The sequence below is a fragment of the Malaclemys terrapin genome, chromosome 20, assembly GCF_027887155.1.
Source record: "Malaclemys terrapin pileata isolate rMalTer1 chromosome 20, rMalTer1.hap1, whole genome shotgun sequence".
Classification (NCBI taxonomy): Eukaryota; Metazoa; Chordata; order Testudines; family Emydidae; genus Malaclemys; species Malaclemys terrapin.
The window spans coordinates 5,181,486-5,203,739 of record NC_071524.1 but is presented as its reverse complement, the minus strand read 5'-3'; the positions used below and the strand labels follow the sequence as shown (position 1 = coordinate 5,203,739).

The 22,254-nt window shown below is 50.1% G+C and overlaps 1 pseudogene; it reads right to left on the bottom strand.

Moving 5' to 3' along the window:
* LOC128826712 (butyrophilin subfamily 3 member A1-like) overlaps positions 1-22,254 on the bottom strand; it is a 53,698-nt pseudogene that overhangs the window by 9,017 nt on the left and 22,427 nt on the right.

The following is a 22,254-nucleotide window of genomic DNA, read 5'->3' as shown; positions in this document are numbered from 1 at the left end:
TCCATTTCGGGTATCTGATTGGTGAACACTGGGTCCTGATTGGTTCTCTGCTTCTATTTAAATGAAGCACGGGACCAGGAATTTTTCCATGCATCTGGGGTATTTCCTGCTCAGGACTGGTTCCCTTCTCCCACCTGCTCCTTCTCCCTGACTCTGATCTCCCAGGAACCTGACCCTGCTGCGTGTTCACACCTGACTCCTGCTCCTGCTCTGACCAAAAGACTGACCATGCATGATACTCGAGCAGAGCTAGCATGAGTCAGCTACGCGAGCTGGGACACTCATTGGAGCCAAGGGTCTCAGAACTGACAGGATGTGTCAGACAAAATTGTTGTTAATGAACAACAGACAAGCCTTTAAACAAACTGCTCCTGGGGGCAGCACTCCCAGCTGCTGGCCCTGCTAGAAATGAGGGGAGGGAGTGTCATACCCGAACATGTATCACATAGAGAGAGGCCTGCAGTCCTGTAGTCTGTCACCCGGCCTTAGACCTCCTATTTCTGTGCCAGGCAATCCCTTTGTGGTGCTGATTTGTGTAACTAGAGGGTTAGTGGTTGGCAGGAGCTTATCTGGGGAAGGGTCCGTGGGACTGTGTGGCTCTGGAGTTACAGTTCATACCTAGAGACGTGGGGTCAGGTCCTGTCTCGGCTCCTAGTGGAACAAGGTGGGTGGTGGAGCCCATTAAGGTGCACCTCACGGAGCCCATATAAAGCGTAGTAGGTTTTGGAGACTGTATTCATTCCGGGGCCAGGCCTAGACTAGGATGAGGAGAAACTGGACAGGACTGAGGAGCTGAGGGCTGGGATAGCAGGGAAATGGTGGGTGGGGACTGAGGGAAGCCAACGGAGCTGGTACAGGGGGAGGAAGCCCAGGGATGGGATAGCTGGGGGCTGCAGGCAGTGGTGGTGTTTATCCCACGGGAACCCCCTGCACAGCTCAGTTCTGGGGCTCCTATCAGTGACCTGGCATGTCTGGTGTGTGCGAGGTCACGCTGTGCAGAGGACACCATCCAGGACACTGGGCAGCACTGAGCAAGATGGATCAGCTGACACCTGGTGGACCAGCTCTGGCTTTCAGGGGGCCCCTCACTGCCTCGGGGTTCCCTGGAATTGTACGGCTTGCAGGAACCTAACATCACCACTAACTGCACATTGAGATTGAGGGTCACCGCAGAGCTGTGGGACTGGAGAGTCCAGGGCTGAGATAGCAGGGGGATGCAGGTCAAGACTGAGTGGCACCAGCAGAGCTTTGTGCATGGGAGCCCAGGTCTGGTTAGCAGGGGGCTACAGGTCAGCATTGCTGTGTGTGGGAGCCCAGGGCAAGGATAGCAGTGGCCCAGAAGAACTGCTCTCCAGCAGTCATTTACAGAAAGTGGCTGGCCCCTCCTGCTACATCAGAACAATGTGATTGGTATTGGATTGATACAGGCCAGGTAACACCTCTCTGTCTGACCAGACATGAGAGCAGGTACCCCTGCGTCTGCTGCAGAGAGCTCACAGTGCTGCACTGGGACACGGGTAACTAACGTGACTGATTTCAGCTGAAACTGTTCACTCAGCCCTGCCCTGCGGTGTCGGTGCTTCTGGATCTGGTCAGCCCCATGTGTGACCTGGGAGACTCTGCCTGGGGGCTCTAATGGGGAAGTGGATGAACTTACCAATTGTCTCATGCAGCTTGGCGCGCTCTAGGGAGAGAAGGAAAGGAAAGCATCATGGGTTCAGTGTGGATCATTCTGAGCAGAGTGACATGGGGCCGTTCCAACCTTTGGGTACATCTACACTGCAGCTGGGAGGCTGATAGAAGTTTGGGCAGGCAGACAGGTTTTAGCTCTGCTTGATCCCATGTGCTGTAAGTAGCAGGGTAGCACGTGCAGTAGCTTAGGCTAACCGCTCAAGTACGAACTCTAAGATTGGTGGTTGGAAGGAGCTTAGCTGGGGAAGGGCTCCATAGGGCTGTGAGGCTCTGGAGTTACTGTCCACCCCTAGAGACTTGGGGTCACGTCCTTTCCCATCTCATAGTGTAACAATGTGGGTGATTGTGCTCATGATCAGAGTGCTCCTCACAGAGCCCAGACAGCTCTGTTGGATTTGGAAGCTCTGGTCATTCGAGGCCTAGCCTAGAAGTTGGGACAGCAGGAAAGGACTGAGGATTTGAGGGCTGGGATAGCAGGGAAGCCGTGGGTGGGGACTGAGGGATGCAGACAACAGAGCTGGGGTTGGGGGAGGACACCCAGGGCTGGGATAGCTGGGGGCTGCAGGCAGTGGTGGTGTTTATCCCACGGGAACCCCCTGCACAGCTCAGTACTTGGGCCCCTACCAGTGACATGGCATGTATAGCGTGTACGAGGTCACGCTGTGCAGAGGACACCATTCAGGATGCTGGACAGCACTCAGCAAGACGGATCAGCTGACACCTGATGGACCTGCTCTGGCTTTCAGGGTTCCCTGGAATTGTACGGCTTGCTGGAACCTAACGCCACCACTAAGTGCACATTGAGATTGAGGGTCACCGCAGAGCTGTGGGACTGGAGAGTCCAGGGCTGAGATAGCAGGGGGATGCAGGTCAAGATTGAGTGGCACCAGCAGAGCTTTGTGCATGGGAGCCCAGGTCTGGTTAGCAGGGGCCTGCAGGTCAGCATTGCTGTGTGTGGGAGCCAAAGGCAAGGATAGCAGGGAACTGTGTGTGGGCACTGGGGGACTAGCAGAACAAGTCAGAATTGAGATATATGCATAGAATTGCTGGGAGGAAGTTTGTCCAGCCCCTGGTTAAATCCTACTAGTCCATAGGCACTAAATTCATGCTCTGTCAGTAAGGATGATATTGAAATGTGAGCTGCAAACTCTGCAGTGTTTGAATATTTCCACGGGAGGGAGGAGATAATCATGAAGGTGACTGAAGTCCATACTTTTGAGTGTGGTGATTTTCATATCATGTTAGAATGTAAAAGCAGAGACACACGTTTACTAGGGATTATCGGAGTACCTGATTCCAGTTCCTTGATCTTCTCTTCCTTAGATGCTAAAATGGGAAAGAGAAAAGAGTTAGACACAGAGACAGGAGCTGTGTGATGCTGTGTGACCCATAACAACTGGGGTTAGTTACAGACACCCCACAGCCACACTTTTAGCACCAGGAGTCAGCAGCTTTGATAGGAGCAGGGCTGGCTGTTAGTGATACGCACCCAGGCGCAGGAGCCCTGGGATTTGCAAAGCATCTAATCTTGATGGTAGACGTGGGTCTGGATCCTGATACAGCTCTGACATTCTCAATCCTTCCGTCTAAGGGGAATTTCTTTTCTGTGTTACTAACAGCCCTTTGGAACATCAAAGCTACGCACTCCAGGTGTAACTAGGGGATGGACGTGCAGTTGATAGGAGCTCACATCTGGAATCTGGCCTTCCCAGCAAATCATGGAAACGTTCTGAGGAGTGGCCCAGAAGAGCTGCTCTCCAGCAGTCATCTACAAAAAGTGGCTGGCCCCTCCTGCTACATCAGAACAATGTGATTGCATTGGATTGATACAGGCCAGGTGACACCTCTCCGTCTGACCAGACATGAGAGCAGGTACCCCTGCGTCTGCTGCAGAGAGCTCACAGTGCTGCACTGGGACTGTGGAAACTAACGTGACTGATTTCGGCTGAAACTGTTCACTCAGCCCTGCCCTGCGGTGTCGGTTCTTCTGGATCTGGTCAGCCCCGTGTGTGACCTGGGAGCCTCTGCCTGGGGGCTCTAATGAGGAGGTGGATGAACTTACCAATTGTCTCATGCAGCTTGGCGTGCTCTGGGGAGAGAAGGAAAGGAAAGCATCATGGGTTCAGTGTGGATCATTCTGAGCAGAGTGACATGGGGCCGTTCCAACCTTTGGGTACATCTACACTGCAGCTGGGAGGCTGATAGAAGTTTGGGCAGGCAGACAGGTGTTAGCTCTGCTTGATCCCATGTGCTGTAAGTAGCAGGGTAGCACGTGCAGTAGCTTAGGCTAACCGCTCAAGTACGAACCCTAAGATTGGTGGTTGGAAGCAGCTTAGCTGGGGAAGGGCTCCATGGGGCTGTGGGGCTCTGGAGTTACTGTGCACCCCTAGAGACTTGAGGTCACGTCCTTTCCCAGCTCATAATGTAACAATGTGGGTGATTGTGCTCATGATCAGAGTGCTCCTCACAGAGCCCAGACAGCTCTGTTGGATTTGGAAGCTCTGGTCATTCGAGGCCTAGCCTAGAAGTTGGGAAAGCAGAACAGGACTGAGAATTTGAGGGCTGGGATAGCAGGGAAGCCGTGGGTGGGGACTGAGGGATGCAAACAACAGAGCTGGGGCTGGGGGAGGACGCCCAGGGCTGGGATAGATGGGGGCTGCAGGCAGTGGTGGTGTTTATCTGATGGGAACCCCCTGCACAGCTCAGTTCTGGGGTCCCTACCATGACCTGGCATGTATAGCGTGTGCGAGGTCACGCTGTGCAGAGGACACCATTCAGGATGCTGGACAGCACTCAGCAAGACGGATCAGCTGACACCTGGTGGTCCTGCTCTGGCTTTCAGGGTTCCCTGGAATTGTACGGCTTGCTGGAACCTAACGCTACCACTAAGTACACATTGAGATTGAGGGTCACCGCAGAGCTGTGGGACTGGAGAGTCCAGGGCTGAGAGCAGGGGGATGCAGGTTAAGATTGAGTGGCACCAGCAGAGCTTTGTGCACGGGAGCCCAGGGCTGGTTAGCACGGGGCTGCAGGTCAGCATTGCTGTGTGTGGGAGCCCAGGGCGAGGATAGCAGGGAGGACCGGCAGGGGAGAAAAGGTGGGGGAGTTGCGTTGTATGTAAGAGAGGAGTATGATTGCTCAGAGCTCCGGTATGAAACTGCAGAAAAACCTGAGAGTCTCTGGATAAAGTTGAGAAGTGTGAGCAACAAGGGTGATGTCGTGGTTGGAGTCTGCTATAGACCACCAGACCAGGGGGATGAGGTGGACGAGGCCTTCTTCTGGCAACTAGCAGAAGTTGCTAGATCGCAGGCCCTATTTCTCATGGGAGACTTTAATCACGCTGATATCTGCTGTGATACAATACAGCAATATAGTGGTGCACAGACAATCCAAGAAGTTTTTGGAAAGTGTAGGGGACAATTTCCTGGTGCAAGTTCTGGAGGAACCAAATAGGGGCAGAGCTTTTCTTGACCTGCTGCTCACAAACAGGGAAGAATTAGTAGGGGAAGCAAAAGTGGATGGGAACCTGGGAGGCAGTGACCATGAGATGGTCGAGTTCAGGATCCTGACACAAGGAAGAAAGGAGAGCAGCAGAATACGGACCCTGGAGTTCAGAAAAGCAGACTTTGACTCCCTCAGGGAACAGATGGGCAGGATCCCCTGGGAGAATAACATGAAGGGCAAAGGGGTCCAGGAGAGCTGGCTGTATTTTAAAGAATCCTTATTGAGGTTGCAGGAACAAACCATCCCGATGTGTGGAAAGAATAGTAAATATGGCAGGCGACCAGCTTGGCTAAACAGTGAAATCCTTGCTCATCTTAAATGCAAAAAAGAAGCATACAAGAAGTGGAAGATTGGACAAAAGACCAGGGAGGAGTATAAAAATATTGCTCAGGCATGCAGGAGTGAAATCAGGAAGGCCAAATCACACTTGGAGTTGCAGCTAGCAAGAGATGTTAAGAGTAACAAGAAGGGTTTCTTCAGGTATGTTAGCAACAAGAAGAAAGTCAAGGGAAGGGTGGGTTCCTTACTGAATGAGGGAGGCAACCTAGTGACCGAGGATGTGGAAAAAGCTAATATACGCAATGATTTTTTTGTCTCTGTCTTCACGAACAAGGTCAGCTCCCAGACTGCTGCACTGGGCAGCACAGTATGGGGAGAAGGTGACCAGCCCTCTGTGGAGAAAGAAGTGGTTCGGGACTATTTAGAAAAAACTGGACGTGCACAAGTCCATGGGGCCAGATGCGCTGCATCAGAGGGTGCTAAAGGAGTTGGCAGATGAGATTGCAGAGCCATTGGCCATTATTTTTGAAAACTCATGGCGATCGGGGGAGGTCCCAGATGACTGGAAAAAGGCTAATGTAGTGCCCATCTTTAAAAAAGGGAAGAAGGAGGATCCGGGGAACTACAGGCCAGTCAGCCTCACCTCAGTCCCTGGAAAAATAATGGAGCAGGTCCTCAAGAAATCAATTATGAAACATTTAGAGGAGAGGAAAGTGATCAGGAACAGTCAGCGTAGATTCACCAAGGGGAAGTCGTGCCTGACTAACCTAATTGCCTTCTATGATGAGATAACTGGCTCTATGGAAGAGGGGAAAGCAGTGTATGTGTTATTCCTTGACTTTAGCAAAGCTTTTGATACGGTCTCCCACAGTATTCTTGCCGGCAAGTTAAAGAAGTATGGGCTGGATGAATGGACTGTATGGTGGATAGAAAGCTGGTTAGATCGTCGGGCTCAACAGGTAGTGATCAATGGCTCCATGTCTAGTTGGCAGCCGGTTTCAGGCACAGTGCTGCAAGGGTTGGTCCTGGGGCCGGTTTTGTTTAATATCTTTATTAATGATCTGGAGGATGGTGTGGACTGCACTCTCAGCAAGTTTGCAGATGACACTAAACTGGGAGGCGTGGTAGATACACTAGAGGGTAGGGATCGGATACAGAGGGACCTAGACAAATTAGAGGATTGGGCCAAAAGAAACCTGATGAGGCTCAACAAGGACAAGTGCAGAGTCCTGCACTTAGGACAGAGGAATCCCATGCACTGCTACAGACTAGGGACGGAATGGCTAGGTAGCAGTTCTGCAGAAAAAGACCTAGGGGTCACAGTGGACGAGAAGCTGGATATGAGTAAACAGTGTGCTCTTGTTGCCAAGAAGGTTAATGGCATTTTGGGCTGTATAAATAGGGGCATTGCCAGCAGATTGAGGAACGTGATCGTTCCCCTTTATTCAACATTGGTGAGGCCTCATCTGGAGTACTGTGTCCAGTTTTGGGCCCCACACTACAAGAAGGATGTGGAAAAATTGGAAAGAGTCCAGCAGAGGGCAACAAAAATGATTAGGGGTCTGGAGCACATGACTTATGAGGAGAAGCTGAGGGAACTGGGATTGTTTAGTCTCCAGAAGAGAAGAATGAGGGGGGATTGGATAGCTGCTTTTAACTACCTGAAGAGGGGTTCCAAAGAGGATGGAGCTCGGCTGTTCTCAGTGGTGGCAGATGACAGAACAAGGAGCAATGGTCTCAAGTTGCAGTGGGGGAGGTTTAGGTTGGATATTAGGAAACACTATTTCACAAGGAGGGTGGTGAAGTACTGGAATGCGTTACTTAGGGAGGTGGTGGAATCTCCTTCCTTGGAGGTTTTTAAGACCCGGCTTGACAAAGCCCTGTCTGGGATGATTTAGTTGGGAATTGGTCCTGCTTTAAGCAGGGGGTTGGACTAGATGACCTCCTGAGGTCCCTTCCAATCCTGATATTCTATGATTCTATGGAACTGTGTGTGGGAACTGGGGGACTAGCAGAGCAAGTCAGAATTGAGCTATGTGCATAGAATTGCTGGGAGGAAGTCTGCCCAGCCCCTGGTTAAATCCTACCAGTCCATAGGCACTAAATTCACGCTCTGTCGGTAAGGATGATATTGAAATGTGAGCTGCAAACTCTGCAGTGTTTGAATATTTTCACAGTAGGGGGGAGATAATCATGAAGGTGACTGAAGTCCATACTTTTGAGTGTGGTGATTTTCATATCATGTTAGAACGTAAAAGCAGAGACACACGTTTACTAGGGATTATACAAGTACCTGATTCCAGTTTCTTGATGTTCTTTTCCTTAGATGCTAAAATGGGAAAGAGAAAAGAGTTAGACACAGAGACAGGAGCTGTGTGATGCTGTGTGACCCATAACAACTGGGGTTAGTTACAGACACCCCACAGCCACACTTTTAGCCCCAGGAGCCAGCAGCTTTGATAGGAGCAGGGCTGGCTGTTAGTGATACGCACCAAGGCGCAGGAGCCCTGGGATTTGCAAAGCATCTAACCTTGATGGTAGACGTGGGTCTGGATCCTGATACAGCTCTGACATTCTCAATCCTTCCGTCTAAGGGGAATTTCTTTTCTGTGTTACTAACAGCCCTTTGGAACATCAAAGCTACGCACTCCAGGTGTAACTATGGGATGGACATGCAGTTGATAGGAGCTCACATCTGGAATCTGGCCTTCGCAGCAAATCATGGAAATGTGAGCCACGTTCTGGGGAGTGGCCCAGAAGAGCTGCTCTCCAGCAGTCATTTACAGAAAGTGGCTGGCCCCTCCTGCTACATCAGAACAATGTGATTGGCATTGGATTGATACAGGCCAGGTGACACCTCTCCGTCTGACCAGACATGAGAGCAGGTACTCCTTCGTCTGCTGCAGAGAGCTCACAGTGCTGCACTGGGACTGTGGAAACTAACGTGACTGATTTCGGCTGAAACTGTTCACTCAGCCCTGCCCTGCGGTGTCGGTGCTTCTGGATCTGGTCAGCCCCGTATGTGACCTGGGAGCCTCTGCCTGGGGGCTCTAATGGGGAGGTGGATGAACTTACCAATTGTCTCATGCAGCTTGGCGCGCTCTGGGGAGAGAAGGAAAGGAAAGCATCATGGGTTCAGTGTGGATCATTCTGAGCAGAGTGACATGGGGCCGTTCCAACCTTTGGGTACATCTACACTGCAGCTGGGAGGCTGATAGAAGTTTGGGCAGGCAGACAGGTTTTAGCTCTGCTTGAGCCCATGTGCTGTAAGTAGCAGGGTAGCACGTGCAGTAGCTTAGGCTAACCACTCAAGTACGAACTCTAAGATTGGTGGTTGGAAGCAGCTTAGCTGGGGAAGGGCTCCATGGGGCTGTGAGGCTCTGGAGTTACTGTGCACCCCTAGAGACTTGGGGTCACGTCCTTTCCCATCTCATAGTGTAACAATGTGGGTGATTGTGCTCATGATCAGAGTGCTCCTCACAGAGCCCAGACAGCTCTGTTGGATTTGGAAGCTCTGGTCATTCGAGGCCTAGCCTAGAAGTTGGGAAAGGAGGACAGGACTGAGAAGTTGAGGGCTGGGATAGCAGGGAAGCTGTGGGTGGGGACTGAAGGATGGCAACAGAGCTGGGGCTGGAGGAGGACGCCAAGGGCTGGGATAGCTTGGGACTGCAGGCAGTGGAGGTATTTGTCCCATGGGAACCCTCTACACAGCTCAGTTCTGGTGCCCCTACCAGTGACCTGGGATGTATGGCATGTGCGAGGTCACGCTGTGCAGAGGACACCATTCAGGATGCTGGACAGCACTCAGCAAGACGGATCAGCTGATACCTGGTGGACCTGCTCTGGCTTTCAGGGTTCCCTGGAATTGTACGGCTTGCTGGAACCTAACGCCACCACTAAGTGCACATTGAGATTGAGGGTCACTGCAGAGCTGTGGGACTGGAGAGTCCAGGGCTGAGATAGCAGGGGGATGCAGGTCAAGATTGAGTGGCACCAGCAGAGCTTTGTGCATGGGAGCCCATGGCTGGTTAGCAGGGGCCTGCAGGTCAGCATTGCTGTGTGTGGGAGCCCAAGGCAAGGATAGCAGGGAACTGTGTGTGGGCACTGGGGGACTAGCAGAGCAAGTCAGAATTGAGATATGTGCATAGAATTGCTGGGAGGAAGTTTGTCCATCCCCTGGTTAAATCCTACTAGTCCATAGGCACTAAATTCACGTTCTGTCGGTAAGCATGATATTGAAATGTGAGCTGCAAACTCTGCAGTGTTTGAATATTTCCACGGGAAGGAGGAGATAATCATGAAGGTGACTGAAGTCCATACTTTTGAGTGTGGTGATTTTCATATCATGTTAGAACGTAAAAGCAGAGACACACGTTTACTAGGGATTATACAAGTACCTGATTCCAGTTTCTTGATCTTCTCTTCCTTAGATGCTAAAATGGGAAAGAGAAAAGAGTTAGACACAGAGACAGGAGCTGTGTGATGCTGTGTGACCCATAACAACTGGGGTTAGTTACAGACACCCCACAGCCACACTTTTAGCCCCAGGAGCCAGCAGCTTTTTTAGGAGCAGGGCTGGCTGTTAGTGATACGCACCAAGGCGCAGGAGCCCTGGGATTTGCAAAGCATCTAACCTTGATGGTAGACGTGGGTCTGGATCCTGATACAGCTCTGACATTCTCAATCCTTCCGTCTAAGGGGAATTTCTTTTCTGTGTTACTAACAGCCCTTTGGAACATCAAAGCTACGCACTCCAGGTGTAACTATGGGATGGACATGCAGTTGATAGGAGCTCCCATCTGGAATCTGGCCTTCGCAGCAAATCATGGAAATGTGAGCCACGTTCTGGGGAGTGGCCCAGAAGAGCTGCTCTCCAGCAGTCATTTACAGAAAGTGGCTGGCCCCTCATGCTACATCAGAACAATGTGATTGGCATTGGATTGATACAGGCCAGGTGACACCTCTCCGTCTGACCAGACATGAGAGCAGGTACTCCTTCGTCTGCTGCAGAGAGCTCACAGTGCTGCACTGGGACTGTGGAAACTAACGTGACTGATTTCGGCTGAAACTGTTCACTCAGCCCTGCCCTGCGGTGTCGGTGCTTCTGGATCTGGTCAGCCCCGTATGTGACCTGGGAGCCTCTGCCTGGGGGCTCTAATGGGGAAGTGGATGAACTTACCAATTGTCTCATGCAGCTTGGCGCGCTCTAGGGAGAGAAGGAAAGGAAAGCATCATGGGTTCAGTGTGGATCATTCTGAGCAGAGTGACATGGGGCCGTTCCAACCTTTGGGTACATCTACACTGCAGCTGGGAGGCTGATAGAAGTTTGGGCAGGCAGACAGGTTTTAGCTCTGCTTGAGCCCATGTGCTGTAAGTAGCAGGGTAGCACGTGCAGTAGCTTAGGCTAACCGCTCAAGTACGAACTCTAAGATTGGTGGTTGGAAGCAGCTTAGCTGGGGAAGGGCTCCATGGGGCTGTGGGGCTCTGGAGTTACTGTCCACCCCTAGAGACTTGGGGTCACGTCCTTTCCCATCTCATAGTGTAACAATGTGGGTGATTGTGCTCATGATCAGAGTGCTCCTCACAGAGCCCAGACAGCTCTGTTGGATTTGGAAGCTCTGGTCATTCGAGGCCTAGCCTAGAAGTTGGGAAAGGAGGACAGGACTGAGAAGTTGAGGGCTGGGATAGCAGGGAAGCTGTGGGTGGGGACTGAAGGATGGCAACAGAGCTGGGGCTGGAGGAGGACGCCAAGGGCTGGGATAGCTTGGGACTGCAGGCAGTGGAGGTATTTGTCCCATGGGAACCCTCTACACAGCTCAGTTCTGGTGCCCCTACCAGTGACCTGGGATGTATGGCATGTGCGAGGTCACGCTGTGCAGAGGACACCATTCAGGATGCTGGACAGCACTGAGCAAGACGGATCAGCTGATACCTGGTGGACCTGCTCTGGCTTTCAGGGTTCCCTGGAATTGTACGGCTTGCTGGAACCTAACGCCACCACTAAGTGCACATTGAGATTGAGGGTCACCGCAGAGCTGTGGGACTGGAGAGTCCAGGGCTGAGATAGCAGGGGGATGCAGGTCAAGATTGAGTGGCACCAGCAGAGCTTTGTGCATGGGAGCCCAGGTCTGGTTAGCAGGGGCCTGCAGGTCAGCATTGCTGTGTGTGGGAGCCCAAGGCAAGGATAGCAGGGAACTGTGTGTGGGCACTGGGGGACTAGCAGAGCAAGTCAGAATTGAGATATGTGCATAGAATTGCTGGGAGGAAGTTTGTCCAGCCCCTGGTTAAATCCTACTAGTCCATAGGCACTAAATTCACGTTCTGTCAGTAAGGATGATATTGAAATGTGAGCTGCAAACTCTGCAGTGTTTGAATATTTCCATGGGAGGGGGGAGATAACCATGAAGGTGACGGATGTCCATACTTTTGAGTGTGGTGATTTTCATATCCTGTTAGAACGTAAAAGCAGAGACACACGTTTACTAGGGGTTATCCAAGTACCTGATTCCAGTTCCTTGATATTCTTTTCCTTAGATGCTAAAATGGGAAAGAGAAAAGAGTTAGACACAGAGACAGGAGCTGTGTGATGTTGTGTGACCCATAACAACTGGGGTTAGTTACAGACACCCCACAGCCACACTTTTAGCCCCAGGAGCCAGCAGCTTTGATAGGAGCAGGGCTGGCTGTTAATGATACGCACCAAGGCGCAGGAGCCCTGGGATTTGCAAAGCATCTAACCTTGATGGTAGACGTGGGTCTGGATCCTGATACAGCTCTGACATTCTCAACCCTTCCGTCTAAGGGGAATTTCTTTTCTGTGTTACTAACAGCCCTTTGGAACATCAAAGCTACGCACTCCAGGTGTAAGTAGGGGATGGACATGCAGTTGATAGGAGCTCACATCTGGAGATCTGCCCTTGCCAACAAAGCATGGAAACGTGAGCTACGTTCTGGGGAGTGGCCCAGAAGAGCTGCTCTCCAGCAGTCATTTACAGAAAGTGGCTGGCCCCTCATGCTACATCAGAACAATGTGATTGGCATTGGATTGACGCAGGCCAGGTGACACCTGTCTGTCTGACCAGACATGAGAGCAGGTACCCCTGTGTCTGTTGCAGAGAGCTCACAGTACTGCACTGGACTGGAGTAACTAACGTGACTGATTTCGACTGAAACTGTTCACTCAGCCCTGCCCTGTGGTGTCGGTGCTTCTGGATCTGTTCAGACCCGTGTGTGACTGGGAGCCTCTGCCTGTCGGCTTTTAGTGGGGTGGTTACCCGCTCCTGCCCTGAGGGGCTTACAACAGTCCTGGAGAGGGCTGTAGCAGAATGAAAAGCAGCTATGCTGATAGGGGAAACAGGCGCAGCTGGGGCCACGCCCCAACAGACCACAGCTGGCCCTTATAAAAGGGCTGTGAGCTAGATGCTCAGACACACACTCTCTCTCTCACTTCTGAGAGGGAGGGACCTGGCTGCAAGAAGCTGAGAAGGTACCTGGAGTGGAGCAGGGCTGCGGGAAGGCCAAGGGGAGCTGGGGAGCTCCGGCCTAGAAACCCCCCAGGCTGCAGCCTAGCCTAAGGCCTACTGGGTACATGGGTTGCAGGGGGCAACCCACGGGTAGGCAGAGGTAGCAGGTCCACATCCCCTTGCCTGTGAGGATACACGGCAGTCTGTCCACAGAGTGTGGCTAAGCGATGACTGGCAGTAGCCAAGATTGAGGCGAGGTGGGGATAGTGGGTGGGGGGTTCCCCTGGATGGGGAGACCCCGAGACTGTGGGTTTACGGCCAGGGGGCAGAACTCAGAGTAAAGGGGCACCAGGGCCCAGGAGGGACTTGGGTCCAACGGCAAGCGGGACTCTCTGGAGGCTGGAAGAGCTAATTCCCTGAGAGACCAGCAGGCAGTGCCGCGGGGTGAGTCTGTGCACCGTTATGGGGCTCTAATGGGGAGGTGGATGAACTTACCAATTGTCTCACGCAGCTCCTGGCGCTCTGGGGAGAGAAGAAAAGGAGACCATCACGGGTTCAGTGTGGGGCATTCCGAGCACAGTCCCATAGGGCTCTTCCAAACTTGGGTACATCTCCACTGCAGCTTGGAGGGTGCTTCCCAGTTCGGGCTGGCAGAGACATGTTAGTTCTGCTTAAGCCAGTGTGCTAAAGTAGCAGAGTGGCACATGCAGTATCTTGGGCTGGCCGCTCAACTACAAACCTGTTCAGATCTGCAGGGTGCATAGTAGGGCAGCTACCCTGAGCCGCTGCTCCTGATACTCCTAGCTACATGGCTATTATTGGCATTGTCTGATGGGGCTGCCAACAACGGCATGTGGCTCACTGGAGACTGCCAGGAGGAAAAATCCCCAACTGCTGGAGATGGGACACTAGATGGTACGGGCTCCCAGTTACTACAGAGGATTCTTTCCCAGGTGTCTGGCTGGTAGTTCTTGCCTACACCACTACCCCGATATAACGCTGTCCTCGGGAGCCAAAAAATCTTACAGCATTATAGATGAAACCGCATTATATAGAACTTGCTTTGATCCACCGGAGTGCACAGCCCTGCCCCTCCAGAGCGCTGCTTTACCGCATTATACCCGAATTCATGTTATATCGGGGTAGAGGTGTATATGCTCACGGTCTAACTGATCACCATATTTGGGGTCGGGAAGGAATTTCCCCCGGTCAGATTGGCCGAAACTCTGGGTTTTTTTTCACCTTCCTCTGCAGCATGGGGCACTGGTCACTTACCAGTTTAAACTAGTGCAAATGGTGAATTCTCTGTAACTTGAAATTTTTAAATCATGATTTGAGAACTTCAGTAACTCAGCTAGAGGTTAGGGGTCTGTTACAGGATTGGGTGGGTGAGGTTCAGTGACCTGCGATGTGTAGGTCAGACTAGATGCTCATGATGGTCCAATCTGACCTTAAAGTCTATGATTCTATGAGTCTATGAACAGCAGGGCCCTCGAATGTGGAACACTCGTCTACAGGACTCGCAGGAGCCAGTGTCTTCCAGCCCCACACCCAGTGATTTGTCAACAGTCCCCAGCATGTGAAGCTCAGCTCTGACAGAGGATTCCAGTCCTGGGATCTGATTGGTGGAACTCCAGGAGTCCTGATTGGTTCCCTGCTTCTATTTCAACCAAGCACAGGACCAGGAAGTCATCTGTGCCACTGGGTTCCCCCTGCTTAGTGCTGCCTCCCCTGTGCTAGCTGCTCCTGCTGCCTGACTCTGATCTCCCGGTAACATGACCTGCTGCCTCCTGACTCTCCGGCTGCCCTTCTGCACTATCTCAGTCTCTGTTCTTCTGGTAGCCTGGTGTGGCTCCTGACCTCTATTCTGACCACTGGGCCTGACCACCATGTCCCAGTTGCGACCGTCTGCACAGACCACGTAGGCTACAGGAGTGGGCCTGGTGCTGGGAGAATGGATCCAGCTACCCAACTTTTGCCCTCTGAAGCACCAGACATGCTACAGTGGGCCACCCGCCTTCAGGCAGACACCAAGCCCTGCAGGCTCGGGTGACCCACCTGACCTTGCAGAACCAGCTATTGAGGAAGTGAGTAAGACAGCTGTGAATGGAAAATGCCACTCTCCAGCCACAGCCCATGGAGCCCTGTTCTCTGATATATCTGCCTGAACATTTAGATGGTAACTGCCAGCAATTCCATGGGTTTAAAACCAATGTCACCTTCTGTTCATGATGCGTCCTCAGTCCTACCTTATTCATTGTGCAAAGGCGGTTACCAGCCTGGTATCAGGGGAAGCCCAAGGCTGGGCCTCCCCTTTCTGGAGGGCAACATCCTGGTGCTATCAAACTGGGAAGTCTTCCTCTGAGCCACATCACTTCTATTGGATGATCTGCACCAAGTTTGAACTGCTCAGGCTGTTCTAGGAAAGATCCCACAGGGGCTGGGCACCACAACCTTCTCTGCAGCTCATTTCCATCACCTCCCTGCCGATACAGGTTGGTATGAGGTATTCACTGATCATACCTATGAGTACATATGAAGGGCAAAAGTCTTAAACCAACTGCACCTCCCTTAGGCCTATTTTTCTCAAGATTTGATTTCATCATCACATATTTCGTCCCAGAACGAAAAACAGCAAGGCCGAAGCCCTGTGCCGTAATATTCACAGCACAGCTCCTCACCAGGATACACTCGCATTGATACGCTCTACCCCTGCCTCAGGAATTCCACCTGATGAACAAATCATTGTTAACAAACAACAGCACAACTCCCAGAAAGGGATCAGGAACAGGAGAGGAACATTTTGGTGTTCTTCCAGGCCCAGCACCAGTTGTGGTCTGCCATGATTTTTTTCTAGTGGAACACTTGGGGAACTGTACGACCTAATGGTTAATATCCTGTCCCTTTTGGTGGCCCCGGATGTGCCCCATAATACAGTCATTCATTGCCTCCTGTGATATTTGTGCCTATGCCAAGATGACACACACCCAGAGGTCTCCTCCATCCCTTAGACATCCTGTCTCAACCTTGGGCAGCTATTGTGTGAACTTTATTGTAGAATTACCGGAGTCCAACAAATTCACAGTAATACGGACAGTAGTGGAACACTTTCCTAAAAGGGCCCCATTTGTCTCCTACATGGGCGTACCCTCCGATGGTCCAACTATATATAAACTGCAGTCCGCCTCCATGACTTTCCAGAACCCATCATCTCTGATCAGTGGCCTCAATTCATGGCCTGGTTCTGGTGCCTTTTGCCTGATGAGGGTCCACACATCTCTTCTCTTTGCATACTCTCCAACATCCAGGACCAACCATATCCTTGAACAGTAGCTGTGATGTTACATCAGCCACTACCAGGGTGAATGGTCTTCACTTCTCCCTTCTGCAGAGATTGCATATAAAAACATAGACAATTCATCCATGGATCAAAGACCATTTTCCACCAACTAAGGGTACCACTCCTGAGTCCACCTGCAATTACCTATATCTTCTCCTATCCCAGCCTCCTCAGTCCCTAGTACAGTGGATTTATCAGGCCCATGAGGCATGTATAGGCAAGTGTAGACTATAAAGTACACAGACCATCACCGACAGCAAGGCCTCACCTACTCAGTGGGACAAAATGTATGGCTCCCCATGGAGCATCTCCATACAGACAGATCCACTCACAAGTTGGCCTTTCAGTTCCTTGGCCCCTTTAGGATCCAGCAACAGGTGAACTCAGTCATTTTTGACCATCAACTACCCCACTCCCAGGAGTTTCACCCAGTGTTTCATGTCTCACTTTTGAAATCCTACCTGGAAAACCCTTGATTACCTGTTCTGTTCATTCCCTCTGGGGCATCTGGCACTGGCCACTGTCGGTAGACCGGATACTGGGCTAGATGGACCTTTGGTCTGACCCAGTAGGGCCATTCTTATGTTCTTCTGTTGTTCTTTTGGCAGGCTTTGGTATCTTATCTAGGAGGGATACGGCCGCTATCACAACAGAGGGCTGGTAAAAAATATACCCACCCCTGAAGCAGTATGAGCATTGAATAATAAACACCCACAAAAAGCCCGGTCCAGCGTTGCCCGGAGGGCCTCACGTGGCAAAGGACTGATGCCAGGGAGATGTTCTGGAACCTGGTCCACAGGGCTCTTAGGAGCCAGTAAGCGGCAGCCCTGCTGACAGCTACCAGAACTACAATCTCACCTTTGACAGCAGACTCCCTTTCTGTTCTCTGATTGGTGGAATGCTGTGTGTTCTGATTGGTTCCCTGCTTGTATTTAAATGAAGCACAGGCCCAGGAAGTTGTAAATGAAACTGGGCTTTTCCCTGCTCATGACTGTTTCCCTTGTGTTACCTGTTCCTTCTCCCTGATCTCCTGGTAATCTGACCCTGCTGCCTCCACACACCTGACTCCTGCTCCAACCACTAGACCTGACCACCCATATCCAGGTCATAATACTCAAGCAGAGCTAGCATGTGTCTGGCTCCCCGAGCTCGGCAGCTCGATCCCTGCTGCAGTGTAGATGTACTCAATGAGCCAAGAGTCTCAGAACTCACAGCACATGTCAGACTAAACAATTGTAAACAAACAGAGTTCCATATCAGCTGCTAAACAGAGTGCACAAATTCCCCCTCCTCCCCCAGTGGGGGGGGGGCAGCATCCCACACTGACAGCACTGCCAGGAATGAGGGGAGGGAGCATCACACCAGAACGTGTGTATCCCGTAGACAGAGGCCTGCACTGCTGCAGACTGTCACCTGGCCTCAGACCTTCTATTTCTCTGCCGTGCAATCACTTTGTGGTGCTGATCTGCAAAACTGCGTAACTCTAGGGTCTGAGTCCCTCCAGTCCATGTGCATTACATTCATTCTCCATTGTTAAAGATGATACTGAAATCTGAGTTGCAAACTCTGCAGTGTTTCTTACGTCCCAGAGCAGGGGGAGATTATCATAAAAGTGCCTGAAGTCTCTATATTGTATAGGGGATTTTTCTATCTTGTCGCAGTGTGAAAGCACAAACACATGTTTACTGGGGGTTAGCCAAGTACCTGATTCAAAGACCTCCCTCTCAGCATCTGAAATAGAGAGGAGAAAAGAGTTAGACACAGAGCCAGGCGCTGTGTGCCCCATAACCACCTAGGTTAGCAACAGACACTCCACAGTCGCACTTCCAGTCCTAGTGCAGGAGCCAGAAATTTCAATAGGAGCTGGACTGTCGTTTAGTAAAACACACATGCAGCAGACCTGGGATTTGCAAAGCATCTCACCTTGATGGAAGATGTGAGTGTGGATCCAACTACAGCTCTGACAGTCACAACCCTTCTGTCTCAGGAGAATTCCTTTTCTGTGTTACTGACAGTGCTTTGGAGCATCAAAGTTACGCACTCCAGGTGTATCTAGGGGATAGATGTGCCGATGTTTGGGGCTCACATCTGAGATCTGTGTGAAAGTTACTAGTGACCCCACCCTTAACAGAGCAGCCTTTATGTCAACTAGTGGCCATTAGGGGGAAGCAGACACTTCAAGTACACAGTAGCCTGAACTTTTCAACTGTCTTCCCTTCAAGGCCTTAAGGTAGTTGGAGCTGGTCCCAAGCCGGTTTTCACTGACCAGATAGCAAAAGCACGGGTCAGACAACCACCAATCAAGTGTTAACACTGCAAGGACCTTTGTCTGAATGTGTATAAAGGATCTGTAAAATGTGTGTAAGACAGAGTTTTTTGTACTAAGGTGCAAAGCTCTCCTTTCTTCTGCAGAATAAAGCAACTCCTCCTTATCCCTGTCCGGCTGTTATTGGCTCTCAGCTAGGTGGATCCGATATTTCGGTCACAGTTTCTGGCGACTCCGCCGGGACTCTCCTAGCTCGGACATTGGACTCCGGATGGCTGTGGCGAATTGGGAATGGCACCAACGGGGTGTTTCGCCCCTTTTCTCTGCTTCACCGCAGCCCCTGGGGTTCGTGCTCCGATAAGGTGAGTCCTAATAGGATAAGGAGACACTATCTGGTTCTGGTCTCGTTAATCGGTTAATGAATTTCTGTCTTATACATTTGGGCGTTAGGTGTGTGGACGGAACTGAGCCTCTCATTCGTAATTCCTCAGAGTGGAAGCTATCGCGTGCAATGAAGCTCTGAGGTCGAATTGGGATCCTTCTGTCCCGTCCCCTGTAGTGGTCATTATTAGGAGAAATTCCTGTAATAGGATCCTATTAGGCCATAATTCCCTCTGTTCTCTGTGTAATTCTCTGTTAGAGTGTCAGCAGGCAGATGGGTGGGTCTCTGGTCTCTGGTAAAACCCTCTGAGGATAGCCCTTTAGATTATATGTTAAGTAAATGGTCTTTACCCGGTGTTTAAAAAGAAATAGTTACACCTTGTGTAGAAATTGATGTGGCTAGTGTTGTGGAAATTGAATTGTGGAGAGGATGTGCATTTTCCCCAGAACATGTGCAGTGTATATTGTAGCAGAGGTAAAAGAAATGCAAACCTACCAATATAGGTTGTGTTGTCTTTTTCAGATCACTGTGTGTTTGAAAGCAGGAGTTAGAAGTAAAAGGCAATCAAAAGTCTGGGAAAGTTAATTGTGTCCCTTTTTTTTTTAAGTAAGAATCTTTAAGCTGTGGATAGCTCTGGATCTGGAAGCAAGCCAGAAAGCATCTGTATTAATGCAATTTTCTAACTAATAAGGTAGAAGCCACTGAAACCTGGGTTGCCTATTAAACAAATACAAGGAAATATGGGGTAATTCTGTTTTGCCTAAAATCAACAAGAGTATGTGTATATAAAGGAAATATTTTAAGCAATGACTGACTGCCCAGAAGGGGTAGACCTCTGTTCTTTTGTCTTTCAGATCATCAGAGAAAACGGATGCCAGCTGAATAGCATTCAACGTACCATGCATTTACTGGCACAATAGGAATTATTTTTGTGTTCTATGGCCAAAATTAAAATTTGTATACCAACAGTCTTTGGAAGCAAGGACATGGAAGGTTAACCCATTCCCCATATTGCCCATGGGATCCTTCTGGCTACCTCAGATTTCTAGCCAGAGGGCTGGGGAGGGAGGAAAGCTATTGGACACCAGAGGTTGTACCGAGTGGACTCCTCAAAGGTGGGTGTGCTTGTCCTGGTTTGTTGCTCCAAAGCTCTGTAATAAAGTTATTTTACTGGAAGGGTGTACATGGCATACATTGAATAATAAGACTAATGTACTGTATAATGGCAATGTGTATGTGTTCGTTGTTGGGAAAAGGTGTATGAGTGAAGAGTGGAAGTTTCCTTTGTAGGTTAAAAGAAGCCAAGAAGGGAAGAAGGAAAAGGAACAGAACAAGTTAACTGGAAAAAAAAAATAGCTAGCAAGCTCAGTCCAAAGATAAGATGCTGGCCCAATCCAAGGACACTGTCCACAGCTAAGACTTGGCTGATAGCCAAGAAAAGGGGGTCCTGAATGTGCCCAAGCAACTATGAGATCTGCAAAACACTGCCAGGCATTAATGAAATGTGTTAGGTTTCTTTTCTCACAGATAAAAGAAGTGCTACCCAAAGCCCTGTCATTCATTGAAACAAGGAGACTGAGTCTATGTAAAGTCTATCAATGAAAGACTGCTTTGGCTCCCCACTGGAAAGGCCCTTTCCAAGTGCTGTTAACCACCAACACCGCTGTGAAATGCCAAGGATTACCTGCCTGGACCCATGCTTCTCACTGTAAAAAGACCCCTCCACCTTGGGAGGACTCTCCGACTGATAAGCCTATTTCTCCTTCTAGCTCTGCTGTGCCTTCTGGACAGCAGGAAAAAGGAAAAAAGACAAGGTGAAGTGCTAGTAACCTTTCCCTTGTCCACTGACAGACCTACTGTGCCTTTGGATTTTTCTAGAAGAAGCAAAACCATTACAGGGTGATGTGCTAGTAAGCTCTCCCCTGTATGATGCTAAACCACACTGTTTCAGGAAAAGAGAAGAAGGAACACTTGCTTCATTGAAACCACAAAGTCCAGGGATTTCTGACTACAAGAGACATTAAGAACTGACCCTGGTGAAGAAACAAAGAATTATACACTGGCAGGAAGAAACTTGTGGGACCCATGCTTGGGAATGTGGTATAGTACTACACCAAAAAGAAATGTATTAGGATATCAATGAACTGTGATTAACACTACACTAGGAACTGTTAAATTTTCATTACCCTTATCCAGTTTCCAGATCACCTCTACATACCCAAATTGCTCACAGGGGCTGCCATTAGATTAGCACAACAGAGGGCTTGAGTTATTTCCTCTAGAAATAAAAGTGACTTGACCGGATCCCTATGGGATGGGGCCAGTAGTGCAGCAGCAGTTTGGAATATTTTTAAGAACCAAAACATGATGAGAAATTGGGGCACAGCTAACCCAGGTACAGGGTGGAATTGGTGAGTTACATGTTATCTCCGCCCTTAGTTCTATGACCCAGAAGTTGCTGACAGAAATGGTATTGAATATCACTGAGGCTGGGAAGGCATTGCAGTGGGATCTAGCATGTTCAGAAATTCAGGATTTCCTGAATGACCAGCTAATGGCCATTCGGAATGATCTAGAGCATCAGGCTTGGCCCACTGCCCTTACAGACACATCAGGAGTACCATCTGATCTGTGGCCATGGAGACATACTTGGAAACTTTCTGGGTGGAAGTACAAACATTCTCAATGCTCCTTCCAAGCATATGAACCAATTAGGGGGGGACTTGTGCTCGCATCGGGGAAAAATGTTTCTATGTTAATCATTCTGGCTTAATTGAGCAGGATTTACAAGCCATTAAGAATGCTGCTGTTGTTTTCCGTGCTTTATCTCTTGATCACACCTTTAGTTTGAGGACCTCCTTCCAGACCTTGGGGCTTTTTCAAACAATTGTTAAATGGATTCTTTTCTTTCTATGTGTTATTTGGACAATGATACAATGTGCCAAATGCCTGTGTAATGCTTTGATCAAAAGCTCTGCTGTCCATAAGAAAATCCAGTATCTGTCCCTCCAGATTGATCGCAAATTGCGTAACGGGCCTGACAATTTTTGAATTTGTCAGGCCCGAAGGGGGGAACTCTGAAAGTTACTAGTGACCCCCCCCTTAACAGAACAGCCTTTATGTCAACCAGTGGCCATTAGGGGGAAGCAGACACTTCAAGTACACAGTAGCCTGAACTTTTCAACTGTCTTCCCTTCAAGGCCTTAAGGTAGTTGGAGCTGGTCCCAAGCCGGTTTTCACTGACCAGATAGCAAAAGCACGGGTCTGACAACCACCAATCAAGTGTTAACACTGCAAGGACCTTTGTCTGAATGTGTATAAAGGATCT